The sequence below is a fragment of the Haliotis rufescens genome, unplaced genomic scaffold (assembly GCF_023055435.1).
Source record: "Haliotis rufescens isolate VD_foot unplaced genomic scaffold, xgHalRufe1.0.p SCAF_101, whole genome shotgun sequence".
NCBI lineage: Eukaryota > Metazoa > Mollusca > Gastropoda > Lepetellida > Haliotidae > Haliotis > Haliotis rufescens.
The window spans coordinates 923,736-946,461 of NW_025963782.1; the positions used below are offsets into that span (position 1 = coordinate 923,736).

At 40.2% G+C, this 22,726-nt stretch overlaps 1 protein-coding gene across 1 annotated transcript in view; it reads left to right on the plus strand.

Moving 5' to 3' along the window:
• The first annotated feature begins 1,897 nt into the window (after positions 1 to 1,897).
• LOC124117003 overlaps positions 1,898 to 22,726 on the plus strand; it is a 73,599-nt gene continuing 52,770 nt past the window's right edge. The window contains exons 1-2 of the mRNA XM_048391900.1: positions 1,898 to 2,132; positions 21,124 to 22,527. The gene's annotated coding sequence lies outside the window, so the exon portion shown is untranslated. The remainder of the gene's footprint in view (positions 2,133 to 21,123; positions 22,528 to 22,726) is intronic.

A 22,726-nucleotide genomic window follows, 5' to 3' on the forward strand; every position in this document is an offset into this window, starting at 1 on the left:
AAGAAACTGTGCACGGAGAAAATATATTCTGGATTGAAATACAACACAGCAAGAACCAAATGATGCAGACGCTGTAGCAGCTGAATGATCGGACCATAAGAAAATGTCAACGGGACCTGAACAACATCTGTTACGATGACGTCAGAAGATCAAAATGGAGTAGGGGGTCAAACGACAAAGTCACAAAGTCAATAACGGGTATGACCACCCTGTGCGTGAATCACAGCAGTGCATCGGTGACGCATGGAGTCCACCAAATGGGCATGGAAGGCCTGGGGAATGGCCTGCCATATCCTCCTCAAATCCTGTGCCAAGTCACGGACGTTAGTCAGCGACCCTAGCCGTGTGAGGACGAGCGTTGTCCTGTTGAAATGTCAATCCCTGGCCATGACGTTGCAGGAAAGGAATGACCACAGGTCTCAGAATCTGATCTCTGTAGCCAACACCGGTGAGATTGACCTGAACAACCACCAAAGGGGTTCGGTGCCGTGCTGTTATCCCACCCCAAATCATCACAGAGCCACCTCCAAAACGATTCCTCTCCACAATACAGTTGCGTGCATAACGTTCTCCCAAACGCCAGTAGACACGTTGGCGCCCGTCACTGTGGGAAATGTTGAACCTTGATTCATCTGTAAAGACGACATTTCTCCACCATATTCGAGGTTGGCGAACATGATTTTGACACCATCTTAGACAGTTGACTCGATGACGGTGTGTTAGGATGGGACGTATGGCAGGGCGTCGTGGTCGAATCCCGTACTGACGTAAAAGATTCTTGACAGTGTTGGGATGGATACGGCGCAGTCCAGGAATTGTCTGGGACGTCGTTACTGCCGTTTGGAACCTGTCCGAGATGTGTAACTCGAATCCATCTGTCCTGTCTTGGCTTCGTTACTCGGGGACGTCCTGAACGTGGCTGTTCGGCAACGTCATTTGTGTTCTGATAACGCCTCACCAATGCCAATATCGTGTAACGATGGCATTGGAAATGTGTTGCCACCTGTTGTTGCCTCATTCCCACTCGGATCATTCCAGGGCTTCATGACGCTCTGCAGCTGTCAATCTTGGCATGATTTGCTTGTGATATGCTTGTGTCTGCGCCTGAGAAGTTTTGAATTTTTGAATGACCACAGATCATGCTTTCCAAAGTGACAGCGAATTTTGAGTTGCACATGCTGTGTACAGCTGCACAGGATGCAAGTGCAGTAACACATTGCATGTCCATAGGCCCCCATCAATGAAGTCATATTGCATGGCACGTGCATGAGCGTTTGAATGTCTCCAATAATTGCTGTGTTCAAACCTATATTTCATATATGGACGGTGTGCCCTTATATCTATATTTTCTCCGTGCACAGTTTCTTTATGTGGCTAGTATATGTTTTCAGCATTGTCAGGCTAAACAAAGTAATTCATGACTAAATACATACCGGTAATACAAATATCAAAACGTGTTTCATTAAAACAAGAGTGAATTTCTGTGTGACATTGATATAAAGAGCTGTTGTACACTGTCATTAAATTGATGCATCTCTTGAGTTTTAGACATCAGATGAATTGATGACTTCAAGATTTTCTAAAGTAGCATGAAATCTTACACACTGTGATTAATTTTTCCTTAAATTTCTCTATTTCAGAAGAATGTTGTTTTCTAAATAAGCAATATTTTGAGAAATGTGAATATGCATTGTTTATATAAAAATTTATTGAATTATTACAATATTATTGAATTATTAATTTCAGGCCAGCGAGTCAACACAATGAAGTTCTAGCATCCGGTGACGGATGTCTGGAGGAGCATTCTGCTGACTAACACTCTGGTTACAATGTGCATCCTGTCAAAGGACGAGGAAGTGTAAAGCCATATTCTCGAGGAGAAGTGGATGACGTCATACCTAATGTTCACTACCGAGGCACTTATACAACAGTTGCAGTGTTTCTTTTATGTACAACAGTGTGGCACATTGTTTCAATGTAAACTTATTTCAGATTCTCCGTTTCTCATTCTAGGTAATGTAAAGTACAAGGATTCCCGATGAGATGTCACTATGTGGATACTGTGGTGAAGATCTCCCACCGGGGACTAGAAGTGTACAGGGAGAAAAGACGTACCATGGGGAATGTATCAAGTGAGTTTGTCGGTTTTGTTACAAGTCTCTGTTCTGTTTTACATCTGTCTCGGACCCAGGCCGCCTCCGTGGTCTTGTGGTAGAGCGTCTGCTCGGAGAGCGGAAGGTCCGGGGTTCTATCCCCGGCTGCGTCATACCAAAAGACGTTAAAAGATGGTACTTGTTGTTACCCTGACTGGCGCTCGGCATTAAGGGAGGGGCTAAAACAAGGACTGGTCGGCTCGGAGTCAGTATACTGTGTCTGAGTGGGGTATTCATGTTAAACTGCGGCATGGTATCACAGTGTGCTAGCACTATAAATCGGCATCAGTCCGGACTAGTGCAAGCAGCCACACGAACACACACACTGTGCATGTACGTTGCTATATGGGTCATGCTTAAAAAAGTAACATTTCCTGTCCAAATGAATTTTCTTGAAAACAACTCATAATTCTGTTTTCAGATTACTTGACAATCAAGATATTTATCAGATGTAAGCAATATTCTGATCAAATTACTGCTATAACCTTATGTTAGCCAGCAAAATACCTTAAATGTGCAGAAATGTACAGAAACTTGTTGTCCACAAATAAAAAATCAAATTTCTCCAATTATCTTAAGTCTCTGGGAACCAGGGGTCCGGAAAATTTAAAATCCCAATCGGACATTTGCATTTAGGCCACGCCCCCCTTCAAATAGCGTATTTTAGTACGACTTTTCACTCACATTAAAAGTTTACGTATTCATAATATGATGAATTATGAATTGTTTCAATTTAACTTGTTTAATTCACCGGACAATTAATAACAAATAATACCATTTTAGATATACATGGAAAACATACGTTTGTTTCTGTTATAACTTATAATAATGATCTGTTAACGTAGTAAACGGTCTAATTAATATTCAGGAGTTATATTCATGAGTCTGCTCAAGTGTACGCGTTGTAACATTTGGATCGAGACTATTATCCCATATTTGGTTATCACATGACCACACGGGAAAAGTTTTTTTTTAAACTAAAGATTTTTTTAAAACAAGACAGATAATTTAATCACAAATACTAAAATATCGTTGAGAGCAATAGTTATTTGAATACTTTTTTCATCTGTACTTATTGACCATAAAAAAAATTGATATCGATTGTCCGAGAAAGCAAAATGGCGGTCAATCAAGATTCAATATACGACTAGCTACTGAAAACAATAAAATCTGCAAATCTTCATTGTATGTCAACCAAGTGAAAGTCGTTAGCCACGACTTACAAAATGATCGTCTAGACTTTGAAGGTTTGGCAGATCTGCTCGACTGATCTGCATCGGTCGACTGGCTGTCGTCATGCTTTCGCTTCTTGTCTGAGGTTACGTATCGTAACATTGTGAGGATAATGATGTACATCTGACTGATTTAATGATTTTACGTCCGCTTCGCATTTATTGCATTTCGCGGACGGGGTAGGTGGGGAAGTAATGATAAATAGGTTAAATAAAAGAATCACCATACCCCAAAAACTGAAACTAACCGGGGGGTAACCTATGCTATCCTAGAGAAGGTACTAGAGAGTATTATTACTGGGGGTGTTATTTTCATTAAGAGACGTGGGGCCGTAACTTTATCTTACCGGGTGAAGGTTGGGTTGGTACAGCATATTGGGTGATTGTAAGTATGCAGTTAGGCTGCATTAATAAATATAGGGAGTGGTTGATTAAAGAAAGAAACAGGGGTTTAATGAAGGGACTGTATAAGCCGGTAATCCCGGGGGGTGGGGGGTATGACTTGGTTAGGTGGCGAGCGGTGTGGGCTTGTGGTAGGCGCTGGCTGGCTAAACAGGTGTCTTTGTTTAGTGTGTGGATAACTGGGTTTGGGGCGCGGACGTCGGAGAGGACGGCTCGTGTTGGAAATTTGGATCCCGATCCGAAAGTTAATGGAGATTGTTGACTAGAGCAAAGTAATTTTATTTAGTTTTGTTTGGGAGATTCTAACTTCTGTCTAGGAGGTCTGCTTTGATGATAAATTGTGTTATTGCATTGAGGATGTGGATAGGGTTGGAAGGGTTGAGGAGTAGTGAGAGGTTTAGTTTATAGTTAGGGGGGACAGCTAGGTAGAGTTCAGAGTGAAGGGTGTTATAGAAAGGACAGCTGTTAAAAATATGGTACAAGTCTTCAGGTTTTTTACAGTATATACAATTTCCGTCCGGGTGTCTTCCTTGTTTGTGGAGATTGTGGATGAGGTTTGTGTTGCCGCTAATAATTCTTGATATGAGATTGTCAAGGTGGTTGGAGTTGTTGAAGTTGCGACATTTTAGATTGGGTTGCGTAAAAATTGATCTGAGCCATTGCGAATTGGTGTTTTCGGTTATGTTATTGTTGTTTTGGAGTTTGATAGACCTTTTTATTTTATTCTCGATTTCTACTTTAGAGGTATGGAAGTAGATTTCAAGAGATGGCTGTTGGGTGGCTATTTTGGCTGCGATGTGAGCTGTGTTATTTCCTGGTATATTGGTGTGTCCTGGGGCCCAGAGTAGACTGATTTGTTTGTTGTTGTTATTGAGTTGGTTTGTGAGAGTAATAATATTGTTGATAAGGTCTGGACGTGTTCTGGAGTGTTTGTTTTATATTTGTTTGAGTGACGTTAGTGAGTCGGATATTATTAGGAATTTTCTGTTGGTTAATTGTTTTGGTAGCGTGTATTGCTGTAAGGATTGCTAGTAGTTCCCCTGTGTTATTGATTGTGAAATTTTTATAGTGAAAGTTAGTAGTGACCTGGGGTGTTTGGTCTATGTGTATTCCTAATCCTGTCTTGTCGTTTGATTGGGATGCGTCTGTGTAGATGTGAGTGTGTGTAGGCCAGTTATTATGGATGTGTGTAAGTGTTAGTTTTGCCTTATTTTCAGTTGGGATGCCGTTGCTTGGTGTGAACAGTTTGTGGAGGGTTGTATCTACTGGGGGGGGGGGGGAGGTCGGCTATGTATTGTAGGGAGGGGGGTGTATGTATTATGTTGCTTAGATTGTGGGTGAGTATTAGCTTGTGCAGGTGGGTCATATATGGAGCTTGGTCAGGGGAATTTTGGAATTTGTGTGCCGTCTGTTTGTTGATGTTGTTGTATTTTTGTTTTATTATTTTAAAAATTGGATTGTGTTGTGCCCCAGCCCAGTAGTTGAGAATGGTTTGTTGTATTCGGTGTTTGATGGAGAGTGTATTTGTGATTAGTAGTAAGGCGTGATGTGAGGTCCCAGTCCTAATGCCGGTGGCTATTTTGAGGGCCTTGTATTGGATTGATTTTGTTTGTTATAGTTAGTAGTTGAGATGCCGCTTAGGACCGGAGCGGCGTAGTCGATTTTGGATTGAATGAGTGTTTTGTAGATGTTGAGGAGGGTTTGTTTGTCGGACCCCCAATTATTACCTTTAATAGCTCTCATTAAATTTAAATCTTTTTCACAAGAGTTGACCATTTTCAGTATTTGGGGGCCCCATGTAAGGTGTTGGTCAAATGTAACCCCTAAGAACTTGGCTTCTTTTTGATATGTAATTATTTTGTCATTAAGGTGAAGTTTGGGTGTGTAATTTTGCATATACTGTTTTTTAAAAAGCATGCTGGTGGTTTTATTGGTGTTAATTTGGAAGCCCCATTTGGAAGCCCAATTTTGAATGTTGTTTAACGCAGATTGCATTCTAGTTTTTAATAAATTGATGGAGGCCGAGGAGGTCCAAAAGGAAACGTCATCTGCGAATTTTGCAGTAGTGATTTTTTCAGTGTTTTTGGTGTCTGAAAAGATATCATTAATCATAAAATTAAATAGCATTGGCGATAAGATGCTGTTTTCAATGGGGTGAGTGTCGGAGAGGGTTTGATGAGATTTAACGGTAATGTGTCTGTCTGATAGGAACGAGTGAATGAAGTTTAATATTCTCCCATTGATCTGATTGTTTTCAAGTTTTTTTAGAAGGCCGGTGTGCCAGACCATGTCGAAAGCTTTGCTAAAATCTATAAAAATGGCCAGTGTGTATTGTTTCATTGATTGGGCTGTTCTAATGTCTTGTTCTAGGTGAAGGATGTGGTCTAGTGTTTGTCTGTTATTAGTGAAGCCGCTCTGGTCTGGGCTTATAAGTCTGTTGGTAGAGATGTGATGCTTAAGTCTGTTATTAATAATGGATTGGGGTACATCGATGATGCAAGGTATTTATGTACAGTTATAAACACCTTTCACGCAAATTAACAAGATGTTCTCAGTAATTAATCCTCGATTAATCAGTGTCAACTCAGTTTATTGCCTATTACAGTGACTGACCGATTGGACTATCATGTAGGTACGATGTATTTACAGCAATCAAAACAAACAAAGCTTGTCAGTGTAGTTAATCTTAATTGTATTGCAACTGCAGACAGAAACTGCTCAGTCCTAACTGTTGATCATATCCGGTCAAAATTTAAGAATGTCCGAACAATACTTTTTAAAACGTCCGGTAAATAATATTTTAAACCGGACATTTGAGATTCCCAATCGGACATGTCAGGCGCATATGACGGTTTCCGGACCCCTGCTGGGAACAAATACTTCCCAAAGCCCTGGTGATTTATGTAGCATGACATCATGAAAGGCTGATAACAGCAGAAAAGCTGTTGGTTTTCCACTTGGATTCATTATTTTCGGCAACAGTAATCTTGTCCAGAGTAATAGTGTCTGTCCTGTCACCAGATTGTACAAATACAAATAATAATTGCTCCTTTGGTAAGCCAGAAGGCTAAGGTCTTTGCAGGTCTCTTCCTTTCCAGTACTATCATGGCACCATATGCGCAAGCAATTTATATTGGTGCAGTGTCTTCAAAATAACTGGTAAATGTTGTCTTTTGATGTGTACTTTTTATAGGTGTCTGTGCTGTCACCATGCATTTTGGGTTCCGAAATTGTTATTAAAAAAATCAAATATAATGAGTATACATTGTATTTGATTGTCAAAATGGAACTCAACCAGTGTGCTTTTTTCAGAGCAAGAGAGAAGTGATTGTCCTAAGCTGGCATTATGTCATAGTTTGTCTCTCCTGTCACTGTCTCTGCTGTCACCTTAAAAAAAGTGGCAGGACAGACATATTTAGGCGACAGCACAGACATATTGTGTTCAGTAAATGTTTCCACGTATATATATTAAAAGGTAAAGAAAAGTGGGGGAATGAGAGAAGTGGAGGTGTGTGCTGACAGAATGGAGTGTATGAGTGGGGGAATGAGAGAAGTGGAGGTGTGTGCTGACAGAATGGAGTGTATGAGTGGGGAAAAGAGAGAAGTGGAGGTGTGTGCTGACAGAATGGAGTGTATGAGTGGGGGAAAGAGAGAAGTGGAGGTGTGTGCTGACAGAATAGAGTGTATGAGTGGGGGAATGAGAGAAGTGGAGGTGTGTGCTGACAGAATGGAGTGTATGAGTGGGGGAATGAGAGAAGTGGAGGTGTGTGCTGACAGAATGGAGCGTATAAGTGGGGGAATGAGAGAAGTGGAGGTGTGTGCTGACGGAATGGAGAGTCTGAATGATGATGAAATTCACCAAAAGACAAGTAAGGAAATGGTACAAAGTTCAGACAATGATAAGATGGAAAGACAAAAGGAAATACACCAGCCAGTTGATACAAATGAATGCCCCAGGCTATTTGTTGTCATTGTGTACAACATATCATATCCTGGTTATGTTGAAGATATAGAGCTAGGTGAAGTTTTTGTGGAATATATGCATAAAGCGGGAAAGCACGGGAATGCAAATTGTTTCTTCTGGCCATGCAAACTTAAAGACAAATGCTGGTACCAATTTGAGGAAATAGTTAGCTTTGTACCAGAGCCTTCCAAAATATCACTGTCCTCTGACTATTGTGTTGAGTCTTCTTTGTGGGAAGATATGTTGGAAACAATTCATGGCAAACAATAACCTGTGTTTATATGTGCACATGAATGAGGTCAAGAAGCATTTACTGAATGTTATCATATAATGCTATCATTTGGTAAAAGTGCAAATATGTTATCAGACTTTGTCTGTGCTGTTACTGTTGAAGTTTTGAAAGATGGCTATTCTCGTTTTCTTACAGCTTTTTGCTTGGAATAAGCAACAATAACCTCAAAAAGTGCCATGAAGGTTGTTGGTAGAGTTTCTGATCAAGTTCTATTTTTGAGATGAGCAATTCCACATAAGATTGGTTTATGAATTTTTGCTTGTCTGTGCTGTTACCAAACCTCACATTTTTATCTAATTAATGTCACATACAAAATACACCTAACACTTTGATATGCACATTCATTGAGTTTCCCTTTTTTTGACTACCTTTACTTCTGAAACACAGAACACAGAAATAGTTATTATAGTTTTGGCAATTACAAAATATTTTGTCTTTCCTGTCACCATGTTGTCTGTCCTGTTACCGTGAATGTCTTTCCTGTCACCATCTGCCATCTCAAAAGTTATAATTGGTTTAACTCTGCTGACAAAAATTTATATAATTCATAAAATGAGTGTAATAACTATTATTACCTTATAGAATAATGGTAGTTCCATTTCAGTGTAAGCAGTAGACAAGTTTATCGTACATCTTTCTGCAAATAATTCCATTGTATGCATATATTCACAGTCTAATAATTTAGTAAAGCAATAAATGAAATTTTAAAGCTGTTAGTATTTGAACTATGCCAAAATGCAACAACCATATCATAAATTTAATTCATTTTAGATTTATGTTTGGTGACAAAAACTGAATTTTATGCACGGTAACAGCACAGACATTTGGTACAGAGATGCCAAAAATAGTTTTCTGCAAAAAGGAAAATAAGACATATTAAGCCTGCATACTTTACACTTGTATTCAGTAATTGTTATGTGGTTTATCTGCTCCCCAAAAGCATTTTAAAAATGAATTCTGATTTGTTGATTTTTCATAGGCCAAAATGTTACTTTTTTAGAGAATGACCCATATAAGTGAATAATCTTGGACGTGACGTTAAACCCAATTTCACCTCACCTGTTTCGGACCCGTGACGATCCGGGATAGAATAGGTCTTCAGCAACCCATGCTTGCCGTAAAAGGCGACTATGCTTGTCGTAAGAGGCGACTAGCCCCGTGAAGATTCCGGGGTAGAGTAGGTCTTCAGTTACCCATGCTTGCCGTAAAAGGTGACTATGCTTGTCATAAAAGGCGACTAACGGGATCGGGTGGTCAGGCTCGCCGACTTGGTTGATGCATGTCATCGATCCAAATGGCGTGGATCGATGCTCATGATATGAATCACTGGATTGTCTGGTCCAGACTCGATTATTTACAGACCGCCGTTATATAGCTGGAATATTGCTGAGTGCGGCGTTAAACAACAAACCAACCAACCAACCAAGTAAGAGGCGACTAACGGGATCGGGTGGTCAGACTCGCTGACTTGGTTGATGCATGTCATCGATCCTAATTGCGTGGAGACCCGTGAAGATTCCGGGGTAGAATAGGTCTTCAGCAACCCATGCTTGCCGTAAAAGGGAACTAACGGGATTGGGTGGTCAAGCTCGCTGACTTGGTTGATGCATGTCATCGATGCAAATGGCGTGGATCGATGATCATGATATTAATCAATGGATTGTCTGGTCCAGACTCGATTATTTACAGACCGCCGTCACATAGCTGGAATATTGCTGAGAGCGGCGTTAAACAACAAACCAACCAACCAATTGCGTGGATCGATGCTCATAAAGTCAATCACTGGATTGTCTGGTCCAGACTCGATTATTTACAGACCGGCGTTAAACAACAAACCAACCAACCAACCAACATCTTTTTGGCTTTCTGTTCAGCTGCACTTCCAAGTGACGTTTAATGTGTAACCCTATTTTCTAATGTATGAAACAATAATTAATAAATAATTAAAAACTTTAATAACTGTTAATCTCAAACTAGAGGACTTACGTTTCAATGGTTGTTTATCTGTTTAGATGAAAAATTAAAAAGTAAAAGACGTACCATGAGGAATGTATCAAGTGAGTTTGTCGGTTTTATGACAAGTCTCTGTTCTGTTTTACATCTGTCTCGGGTTTCTGTTCAGTTGCACTTCCATGTAACCTTTTAAGGAAAACAATTACGTTTAATGTATGAATCTTGCAAGATTGAATCTTTACAAAAATGGAATTATAAATATCTGTTCATTTGAAACTACAGGACTACCGTATTCGACGTAATAAGCGCCCAGGGCGCTCACAAATTTAGAAATAAGGGGCTCTTATTAGAATATTATTTTAAACAGAGTTGAAAGATAAATTTCGTGGTTTATGCTGACAGCCTGAAATGTAGATATACGACAGATATATTTTTCCAGAATATAATTGCCCATAATTGAGGATGCATATTGCACACAAGTGCATATTATACACAAATAAATAGGTCTTGTGTACATTGATCAATCGGAAGGGGTGCTTTGTTTAAATGTAAAAAAAAGTCAACTACATTATCACATTTTCTTACTATATTTCTATCCAATTATTTCTCCAAAGTATTTAACCAAGTTGGTTGGTTGGTTGGTTTGTTGTTTAACGCCGCATTCAGCAACATTCCAGCTATATGACAGCGGTCTGCAAATAATCGAGTCTGGACCAGACAATCCATTGATTAATATCATGAGCATCGATCCATGCAATTCGGATGGATGACATGCATCAACCAAGTCAGCGAGTCTGACCTCCCGCCTTTTACGACAAGCAGAGTCACCTTTTACGGCAAGCATGGGTTCCTGAAGACCTAATCTACCCCGGAATCATACGCCATCATATAGCTGGAATATTGCTGAGTGTGGTGTAAAACAACAAACCACACCAAACCAGTGTTTATGGTACGATTCCGCACGTATCATAAGCGAGTGTTTTGAAGAATATTTCATTGGCAAGGAAGAATTGTCACTTGTTGTTCTGATGCTATGTATGTAATAGGGGATAACAAAGACACGATGTTATATTATGATAAGTTGACCCGAATGTTTAAAACATCAACACACTACCTATATGCCATAGTCTATGCCCATTTAAAAGAAAACCCATTCCATGTACCATAACAACTATAGGGACCGATAAAATAATTATCTTTTAGGGGAAATCTTTAATGAACACCCCTCGTATATATATAAGTGCAATAATCTTGGACGCGACGTTTAACCCCATTCCACCTCACCTCACCTCTCGGCTAAAAGTATAGTCTATTGTAGGATTATAAGCATGTGTTTAATAATCACTATCACATAGTGATGATACAACTGTTCAATGGTGGCACCTGCCACAAATTCATGAGAAGGCGAGTCAACTGTTGACTTAAAAAATACTTGACCATACGGTACAAGTCGAAATAGCGAATTCAATCGGACATCATTTTAGTCACTGATGCATCCAATTTGGAAATGTATCCGATGTCTACCCCGAAAACTGGACAGCTTTACTGATGCCTTGAATGTTGTAACTATGATCAAGCAACTTTTCAGTAAAAGTTATATGATGTTCTTCAGAATGTTGGTAGGAAGAACATGCTCGATTGTACCCCAGAGGTTGTGAAATGTAGACACCTAAGGCTGGAATTGTTGGAATATTGCTCCAGATAAAGTAAACTGTTGGAAAGCTGAAGTCATCCATGTTGCCATAGAGTCTTATGGGTAGTTTTTGGTCACTCTAAATCGGAAAACCAGAAACAGACTCACCATCGTCATGTCCCGAATATGCCTTTCAGGTCTGTACCGTTTGTGTTCGATAAGCCCGGACAACAGAAGTTTAAATGTTCGATATCCTTGCTGGGTCAAATGACGTTAACAGTTGTTTGTTGTTTAACGCCGCACTCAGCAATATTCCAACTATATGACAGGGCGTTAACAGATGGCAGCCACTTGGGCCATTGTGTATCGGCAATTGCATATGTGGCTGATAAAAACAATTTAATTACCTCACATTGGTATGATTATGTCCATAGTTAATATACATCGCATGCAAAAGATCCAAATCAGCATGTCTGTTTTGCTGTAATCTTAATTTGCATGACAGGATACGACTATATATGATTGCATTCATAACTGAGAATCAATGCTTCAACCACTATATACACAATAACATAAAGCATGACTTTGATAATCATGCTACTAACAAGACATTGGTGGGGGTAAGAGGGGTAGAAACTGAGAATGACATGTAACTGTGCCACCCTAACCTGATTGGTGACTAAATTGAGTGGTCTTGATTGAGCCCAGTCATGGCAGGTTCACATCCCGGAGGTTATAAACATATTTTTGTGACAAAACATTCATATTTCATGAGAAAGTGTAATCACATCTCTTTTTTAATGACCTTGACATTTGACCATATGAATCTCAGGATATGTCATACGTCATGAATTACATTTGACTTCTCAACATTTTTGAAATTTATAAAAAAAAGTGATTTGAACCTAAATGCTGATGACTCAATAACACTTCAAACTTTGATGGTGACAACCATCTATCGTTTCATTATTCACATTTTCGGTCACATATACTTTGAAAAGGGAGACAATCTTGTTTGTAAAATCTTGCATGACTGTGAAGTGAAATATCAACCATGATACATAATTTGTCGACCCGTGAAGATCCGGGGTAGAATAGGTCTTCAGCAAACCATGCTATAAAAAGCGATTATGCTTGTCGTAAGAGGCGACTATCGGGATCGGGTGGTCAGGCTCGCTGACTTGGTTGGTGCATGTCATTGTATCTCAATTGTGTGGATTGATGCGCACAATATCAATCACTGGATTGTCTGGTCCAGACTCGATTATTTACAGACCACCGTCATAAAGCTGCAGTAGTGCTGAGTGCGGCGTTAAACAACAAACAAAAAACATAATTTGTCATAACCATTATATAACCTCATCTTTGACTTAAATGACAGTTGTATTTCCTTTAATCTGAAAAGCTAACGCAACAAATAAAACCATTACAATCATTTGAAGACAATATGATGCCGTCGCTAGAAGCAACAAACCTGCTAGATTTCAGCTTCAAACAGTCCACCCGTTTCAGAGGAGAAGATATTTTTTGAGTCAAGAATGTGTTTTGAGATATGCTTTTTGTGTCGCATTTGTCTTTCAAATAAAACAAGCTTAACTTCAACATCTTCTCCTCTGGGAATTCTTAATTCTTTTTATTTCTAATTGATATTTTAGCTTGAAAACGAACAGTTTTAGTCAGGTATAACTCCATAACAAATCCACTTCTTCCTGAATTTATTAATCAGCTACTTATTTTATGCTTCAAAAGATATAATAGTTTAATGCACCACGGGCAAGACAAAAATAATTTTCTATCACCACATGATTGACAAGATATTTTGTAATTCCTATTCTATTAACATGCAAAACATGTAACAAACCTTAGATTACCTTTATTATTACCATATATATATATATATATATATATATATATATATATATGCGTTGAGTTGTATGATAACGACATTTTATTGCAGAATATTGCATACAAGATTCAATAAACTATAAATCCTTTATGTGTATCTATCTGAGTAACGAAACACTGATTTTATACTCAATAACGATTATCATAAACATAAAATTATCCGTCCTTAGTTGAAAATAAGTTGGAAAAAACGAAGGTTACTTTTCCCGCTGTACAGTTATGGCATAAAAGTGTTGATGTTAAGTCCTCAACGAAAGGGGTTTCGTCAAGTATTGAAGTTTTGTCAGGTATTGCGATTTAGCATGTAGGCTCTGGTCCAAGGTTTTGAATCATTTTTTGTTTAACATTCATGGAACTGTCATAGCGACTGATTTATGACTACCATTGTCTGAAGTACATTTGACTCTATAGGCAATTTACCCTGTAGCCATGTCTCCATAACTTAATTGTCATTACTTTTTAGGCGCTAATCCCCGTTGTTAATCCTCACCAACATTTCATTGTATATTGACTGACAGCCAAACTGGGCTTATTTATCACTTCCCGTTAATTACTGTTATTTATAGTATGACATATTTGCCTTAATTGTTCATCCCCTGAGTTGTGTTGGTACGTCACCCCCGGAAGTCCCATGTCCAGAGCAACGTCATTGTATTTCCATTGTTCAGTACTATATATGTGCTACCATTACACAGTTACTACAGTGTTAGTCAGGCTTGGTATTCCGAGTGCTGGCATAGGGACGACCTCGAGCAGGATGTGCCGCTCGTAGGAAACGCCATGAGGTGAGCTGGAGCTCCGCTCACCTCTTGTATGCCTGAGCTGGAAGGTCCGCTCATCGCTGTGTTTGTGTTGTCAGAGCAGGTATTCCGCTCATTGTGCAATTGTTGTTTATTGTTTACATGTTGTGCATAAAGCGTTCCGGGACAGTGATGTCGATTTTGGGCTTATTCCCCGTCAACGTGCGCGTTGACAGAACCACAAACTTTCTGCATGAAAATGATGTTCCTAAAGTTGGACATTAATTTGCAATTAGCTGTCAAACGTTTGAACCTATAATTTATCATTTTGTAATTCTAACCTCTTGCAACGAAATTCCTTGAAACATATGCTGACCAATCACAGTGCTTGTTTCCTTCAATAATGTTTCAATATGACTGCCTCCATGGAGTGCTGCATTCATGTGGCATGTAGGCAAGATGGTCCACTTCTGCATTTTTCTCAGGCAAGTTTCTCCGAAGTTAAGGAACCCATGCATTCTTGGCTCCAACTGCATTGGAAAGAGAATGAAACATCATGGCAACTGTCTATCCTTACCTCGGAAACCACTAAACATTCCTCCTTGCCTCCCCACATGGGCTACCATAGAAAGAGTTATTCCCCCCTGCCTGAAGTAGGGGTAGTTAAAAGGGGGAGTTTGTTCTTGACTGTAGGAGAGCGCCATTTACATTTACATGAGATACACTGACCATACAAAGATTGATGCAGCCAAGAAAAAGGCAATAAGACCGATGACCACTGAAGGATCAAATAGCATTATCAAAAAAAGAAACATGACACTAACTTTCAAAATGTAATATAATGTGACTGTTTCAAAATAGGACACAGAAACCATAACTGAAACACTGTTTGAAGATCAATGTACACAATGTTCAAAACATTAATCTTGTCACATAGACAGTCACACGTACACGCTACAGTTAATGTCACAGGGGTACAGAAAATGTCAGTATCGGTTGTGCCCACCACGTGCATCAATCACCGCTTGACACCGATGACCCATAGATGCAATCAAGTTGTCAATAACACGCTGTTGGATGTGCTGCCATTCATGCTGAAGTGCATCAAGAAGCGCCGGAAGTGTTTTGGGCGGTGGATTCCTTCTGCGAACGCGTCGATCCAACTCGTCCCACAGATGCTCAATCTGGGACAAATCTGCTGACCGGGCTGGCCAAGGTAATGTCTGGATGTTGTTGTGGTGTAAGAAGTCCTGACAAACACGTGCAATATGCGGTCGAGCGTTGTCCTGCTGGAACTGTCCGCCTTGAACGTTGACATGAGGAAGAACATAAGGCTGTAGGATAAAGTCTCTGTAACGCACACCTGTCAATGCACCTGCCACATGCACGAGAGGTGTCCTACCACTGTGATGAATTCCCGCCCATACCATGACACTTCCGCCGCTAAATGGGACAATCTGCTGCACACAGTTTGGGGAGTAACATTCACCCCAACGTCTGTAGACACGTGCGCGCCCATCAGCACGTGTGAGTAGGAAACGGGACTCCTCAGTAAACATTTCTCCACCTTGCACATGCCCATCTAAACCTCGTGCAAAAAGTCCAGCCTCCCTCAGTCTGTTGCGTACCGTTTGATCTGATATTCTGTGTACTCCAGGGATCTGTGTGGTTGTAGACGTGGCTGTGGTAGTGTGGTCTCGGAGGTGTCGCAGCCGGATGAATCGATTGGGTTGTCATCCTTGGTCTTCCTGACCTTGGTCTGTCGTCAACTCTGTTGGTGTTGTTGTATCGGGTCCACAGTGCGGAGATTGTCTGGATACGCCAAAGTGCCTGGCCATTTCTTGCTGAGTTGCTCCAGCTTGTAATCTCAGTCATTCAGTCTTGGCATTCTGTCACCGCCTCTACTGCCGTTATAAGGACTGTATGAACAGCCATCGATGTGGATTTTTATACCCATTCAGCAGGGGGGCCTGCATACCTGAATGCAGGATCCTATGCTGCACGTTTTTCACAGGCGGTTGCATTTGGATGAAGCTGTAAAATTGATCCCCAAATGCTACGTTTATGTGCTTTGCATGTGTTTTCGCGAATAGTAGACACATCATCTTTCTGTTTGACTTATTTGGTTCTCATTTAATGTAATTATTTTAGATATTTGACAAAAAGTGGTTTTACATCTATGTCAAGTTTCTTTTTTTAAAGAGTATATTATCCTGAACCCAGTTTTAAACGCTATCTTAGATCAGATCTTTGTCTCAATTACTGTTTCCCATCTTCCACTAATGTAAACATTCAGGCTTCATCAGGCAAATCAAGCATAATATTGTTTCCAAACCAACTATATATTGTCTTTTGGGCAGGAAAACATATATTTCACTAAGAGATATTCCAGAAAGCAGAAATTTGAATCACTGTCCCTCCGCCAAACAGGAAATGTTCCTGTAAATGAAAAACATTAAATGTTCTTACTTGTGCCAGTGTTCAAACTATGACAATATTTCCGCTTTGCCAGAAACTTCAAGTGGCATCTTGGAAGATACTGAGCTTTTAGAGAGTCAAGTTACAATGACATGTTGCTGACTACGACTCCGATGATAATGATGACAGTTTAGACCAGCTTAATTTTGAGCTTGTTTTTTCTGACTTTTGAGCTGTGATTTGTCTCAGTGACTTTCTGAGATTTGTTTGAACTCATTGTGTATATACACATCATAAGCCGTCATCCTGGATAGCTCTTTCTCCAGACCATCAGTATGATGACACAAGATTTGTAAGACACCCTATAAATATTTTGTACTGTGTATTCAGACATGTACCAGGATGGAAGTTTAAGGGTCAGTCAAATCACCTTTCTTTGGGATAAGTATTGTTTGAACTTTGCACAACATTTTTTTTAATTTCGTTTAATTTCGAATCGGTTGTTCGTTTGATGAGTTTGTTTATTATCCTTTTCTGGTTCATTGTCTTTGGAAACTGTATGGAGTGTTCAAGCAGCCGCATAAACGCAACAGTTAGTGTCATGGAATGAATATTTAAGAGTGACTGAAATAATATTAGTAATGTATCAAGTCGTTTCTGTGGAATTGATCGGTTAAATGGTTTACTTGGCCTTCGCTTCTCGATCGGTGAATCACAAATTTGATTTTGAAATGCCACAAACAAAATATACAAGGGGTCATCAGAAAGATTACTGACAGAAGAGGGGTAGGAATCGGGAGAGAACTGAACATCTTCGAGGCCACCGTCAGGAATTTCATTTTGTGAGCCCATGTGTGGGTCATCAGTGACAACTGCATCGGGGAAGTTAGGGAGAATAATGCGAACGTTCCTTTGAAATTTCTGGTCTTCTATTGTTGTAATATGAGGGTTCATGCAAAAGCGCCTGAGGAGTGTTGGCAGCTAGTTCACCAGGTTCACAGCGCATATAGAATTTTAGTCGCCAGAGATGATCAGGTTTTTTTGGTTCTGTCAGGTATGCAGACATTGGCATGGCTTTGTCCCAATGTCGCTTCAATAATTTGTCATTTACTCGTGGTATGTCTGGCCACCCTGTTGCTTTCGCACACTTGGACTTCAGTTGGTGGGTCCAAGATATTCTTGGATGGGTTCTGTGCCTCCGCTTTGGTTGGATTGTACACCGGAGGGAGGCTGACTAAGCTGCAGAGTTTAAAGACGACTTTCTTCTTGAACCAGTTCCGGGGGGGTTCAGGGGAAGTTCCTCCCTATCTAAGCCTACCACGGAGTCCCTTATTATTATGTACAGATTAAAATAAAAAATGCAACAAAGATGGTTGTCTCTGTCAGTATGGTAAGGCTCATCATCACCTCGGGGCCCTTGCCCCTTGTCTTTAAGATGCAGTTTCAGCCTGTTCGTACACTCAGTGGCGACCGACACCTTTTTATCTACCAGGCGTATCGGTGAACTTTAACGTCCAGAAATGGAGGTTTGTTAAAGGGTCCGATAACTCTGCCAAACATACACATATTTATCTAATTGGGTTCTTACCACTTGTGGGAGCCGCGGTGCCAGTATGGCTTATTATTGTGAATGTGCTGTGGGACAGCTTTCTATTGTTGACGTACTACTGGGCATGGAGTTGCCTCCCTTTGCCTTGCCTCGTTTTCGGTTTTTGGTCTGCCGTGTCTGGTTCTGAATAAAAGTCAAGTCGTGTTAACGATCATCTCGTGTCCTAGTTGGTTTGCTTGATACAGTCTGTGCCTAACACTGGCGCGGACCTTAGGTTTTAGGCAGGCGTCGGTCCGGTCGGATCTCATACTGTAAACTGAAACCTTTAGTAAAACATGATACAAGAAAAATGGGTAAGAAAAAAGAGTAATGCTGGAGCCAAGTTAATACATTTTCAAACTTAATTGGAAGGTGCTTAGCCCAGTCGCGGCTATGGGTCACGGAAGTAAACAACAAATTCCAATGCTCAATGGCGTCGAGTGCTGTGATTGGTCCACGCTCCAAGCGTAACAAACGCACATGGGGATATTTATCAATCAGACCGCTCCTGGGCATTGAGTACAGAGAATTGTCTTTACTTCCTTGACTCACAGCCGCGACTGAGCCAATATTTCGGTAATATCACCCGATATAGCTAATAAATTTCAAAAATAAATGTTTGTGGAATGCAGATCTTATGTGGAGGGAGGTGGCGAGGTATTGTGAACATGACAACCATACATTTTCATTTAATTTAAATGTAACAGCCGATTTCAACTTCGGCCAAGTTATTTGTTTTATATGTCTATTTATATATACTCCTCAAAAAAAGTTAAGCAACAAGTATTATTTTCCGTGCAACATTGTCATCAGTGTTGAATGCCATCCAATGAAAACAAATGCAGGCAGGAGAATTACCTACGAAAACTCGACTTAAAGCCTTTTCCATGTAGATTTTCCAGATAACACTGATAACATCGCCTGAACACAACCACCCTCAAAACACACATGCAAAATGCACGACATGCATGTTTTACACACTTCACCCATCCACCCTGATTGCTTAAAAAGTGCCAGAAAGGGCAATTTGTCGACATTAACACTTTTAACATGGCTAGGCGTCACTTAACGCCAACTGAGGTTACTCAGATTGTTGGAATGGTACAGGGGGGTCTCACCCAAACTGCTGTTGCCAATCATTTTAATGTTCACCGCAGTGTCATCTCAAGAGTGATAACTCGATACCATCAAACTGGACTGATGACAGAGAGACCACACACAGGTCGTCCAAGGGTGAGGACCGGTATTCAGCCACCCTAGCCCGGAGAAACAGGTTTACTACGGCCAGATCTCTCCAGAATGACCCTCAGAGAGTTGCAGGAAACAGAGTCTCAACACAGACAGTAAGAAACAGACTTCACACTCAGGATCTGAGGTCCAGACGACCAGTACAACGTATCCCACTGCCTGCACACCATCGACAACAGAGACTTGCTTGTGCCAATCAACGGAGTAACTGGAGGGTCAATCGCTGGCGTAACGTTCTCTTCACGGACGAGTCAAGATTCTGCCTTGACTTCAACGATGGTAGGGCATGTGTGTGGAGAAACCGTAATGAACAATACGCCAACTGTACAGGGACGAGATTGTCACACCTGTGATCATTCCCCTAGCACAACAAGCAGGTCCTAACTTCATCTTTATGGATGATAATGCTCGTCCACATCGAGCAAGAGTTTTCACTGATCTTCTTCAGACCAACAACATCACGCATATGGACTGGCCTGCAAGGTCTCCGGATCTAACTTGGAAGGCGTGTTTATGGTCTTCATGTTCGTCCTCAGAATCTGGATCAACTTAAACAGGCCTTAAGGAGAGAATGGCAGAACATTCCACAACAGACACGTGATAGGCTCATCTGGTCAATGCCAAGACGTGTAGAAGCTTGCATTCAAGCCAATGGTGGACATACACGTTACTGAACATTGGATCATATTTTCAAAATGACTTAAACTCAAATTTTAAGATTTTCATCTTTCAGTGCAGAACATTTTGCACGACTGCTTTCATGATACTGTTTTTGATCATTTGTAAACCTGTTAGGCATAAATGCTTTTCAGTTCCCTTTGAGGACAATGTGTGTTTGTGCTCTTTCTTTATATTGCTTTAGTCAGTTTTTAGGTATTGGAATATATGAACATGGACTGACACATAATATATTTGTTGCTTAACTTTTTGTGAGGAGTATATATGGGTCCAGTTTTGCAGTAATATCACTATCCTTCCTCAGGGGCCTGTGCACAAGGGTTTAGTTATCTCATACAGATTGATGAAAAAGCCTGTAACTTTTCATAAGTTACATATCCTTCTTATTATCCCCCCAGCATATAATGCGGAGGGATATAGCGATCAGCCAGTCTGTCTGTCCGTCCGTAATCATTTCCTTTTCTGGGGCAGAATTTGAAAACCATTCAGTGTATTTCATTGAAACTTGGCAAATCTATCAGGCACACACTGAAGTTGTGCCTTTTGATATTTTGGGATTTTTCTGATTTTTATTTTTTTAAATTTTTATGGAAAGAAGTTGGACCTAGGCTCAATTGGGGGATGGGGTTCATTTCCGGGCCAGAATTCGAAAACCATTCAAAACCAGAAGTGGGTATGCTTCCTTAAAGAACATTCAACTACTGACTCATTACATACAGAATTGCACATTTACGAGTGGTTACTTTACAGACAGCTGCCGGGGGGATATGTCATCTTTCTGATGACTCTTGTTAGAATATACTATTATGAGGAGATATGGATCAAGAGTCAAATCTTTTTTACATCAGTTAGATTCTTCTCACATCTTGCTCTTCAACCAAGTGTTACGGATATAGAAAATATCTTTAACGTTTCAGTCTAAATATTCCTAGAGGGCAGGAAGCACTTGAGACCTTCAGAAACATTTCTACACAGTCCAATGTTTTGTGCATGGCCATACATGTCAACTATATACACGGACTAGCACAGGAAAACAGGGAACAAAATAAAAGGAAGAAGGAAAAGCGGGCTATCAAAACCAAGGAATTGTTGAAAAATGTAACTGCACTCCGCAATTCTAATTCTGGTCATCTACTGATTCACTTTGTTGGACGGGAAAAAGAAGACACATTTACAGGGGCCTTTGATGAATTTGCTGATGAAAAACTTCAGACTTTAATTCAAGATGGAAGCCTGTTCACTGATGTCTACACGAAACGGTTCTTAAGTGATTATGCCATAGATCTAGACGAACTGCAGAAGCAACAGAAGGGTGTACTTGAAGAGATATCTGGGAAGGTCGGGGAGAAAGCCAGGGAACTTCTAGGTCAACAGGAACGGCTGGATAAGCTAAAATTGAAGGCTAAGGAGACACCAGATGATGAGTTGCTTGATGAAATACTGCTGCAGAGACAAATAGTAGTTGAACAATTAAAGGAAATTGAACAGTTGATGAACAGGAAGTTAAAAGAAGAAAAGAAACTTTCTGTGTGTGTTGATAAGGATAAATTAAAGGATACACATCAGTATAAAGATTTCCTTGTACTGTATGTTGAAGGTGGTGTTTATCTCACAACATCTGACTCTAAAACAAAATTAGCTCTTGATGAACGAATCATCAGTCCGTCTGATCAAACTTTGATAACATTCCTGAAAAACAGAACTCAGTTTAAATCAGTGCATCCTTCTGGACATACATTGCAGGATTTAACCAAACTGCACGAGAGTAGATCAATTCAATTCAAAGGTTACTTCAAAGGGAAGGAAACAGATGAGAACATCGTTGGTTACATGTTTGATGACCACAAACTTCTTGAATACGTTAGTGCATTTACAAAGAACACAGATGGTGGCACCTACTTCCTTGGCATAGCAGAGAAAGACCGTTCTTTCAATGGAAGACTTTATAAGTCAAGGATAATGGACATTCAGCAAGTTGCTATCTGTAGTCAACAGACTGTAGAAGCTAAAATAAAGGAGGGTGTTTCAAAGGGTGTGTTAATCTGTGACTATGATGGACATGAACTACAAAATGGCCTGGTGGATGTCTTTTTCATTCCAAGAGACAGTGATATGCAGGGTACTGCTGCAAAGGTGCCTGGAGGTTTTGTAATCGAAATACACGTCCAGCCTGTCAGTGGTATAGTGTTCTATGACACCCAGGGACCGCTGGCTTACAGAGTGGAAGGGGACGCAGTCACAGCATACTCTGTTGAAGAGTGGTTCCATGCCGTCGTTGTGAACAGCGTAGTGAGGTAAACAAAGAGATCACAAAGAATTCAGTAAGTTTACTAAGTTTATACATCATTTGTTATTTTCACTATATTTGTCAGTTCCATTACACTACAAGACTATACTAGTATTTACGGATACTGTTATGGTTGAACAATATATTTCTATTGCTATTGCTTAGATGTACATTCACACCAGTAACCGTCTCCATATCTTTTGGTACCTTTACCAACATGTTCTTCTTAAAAG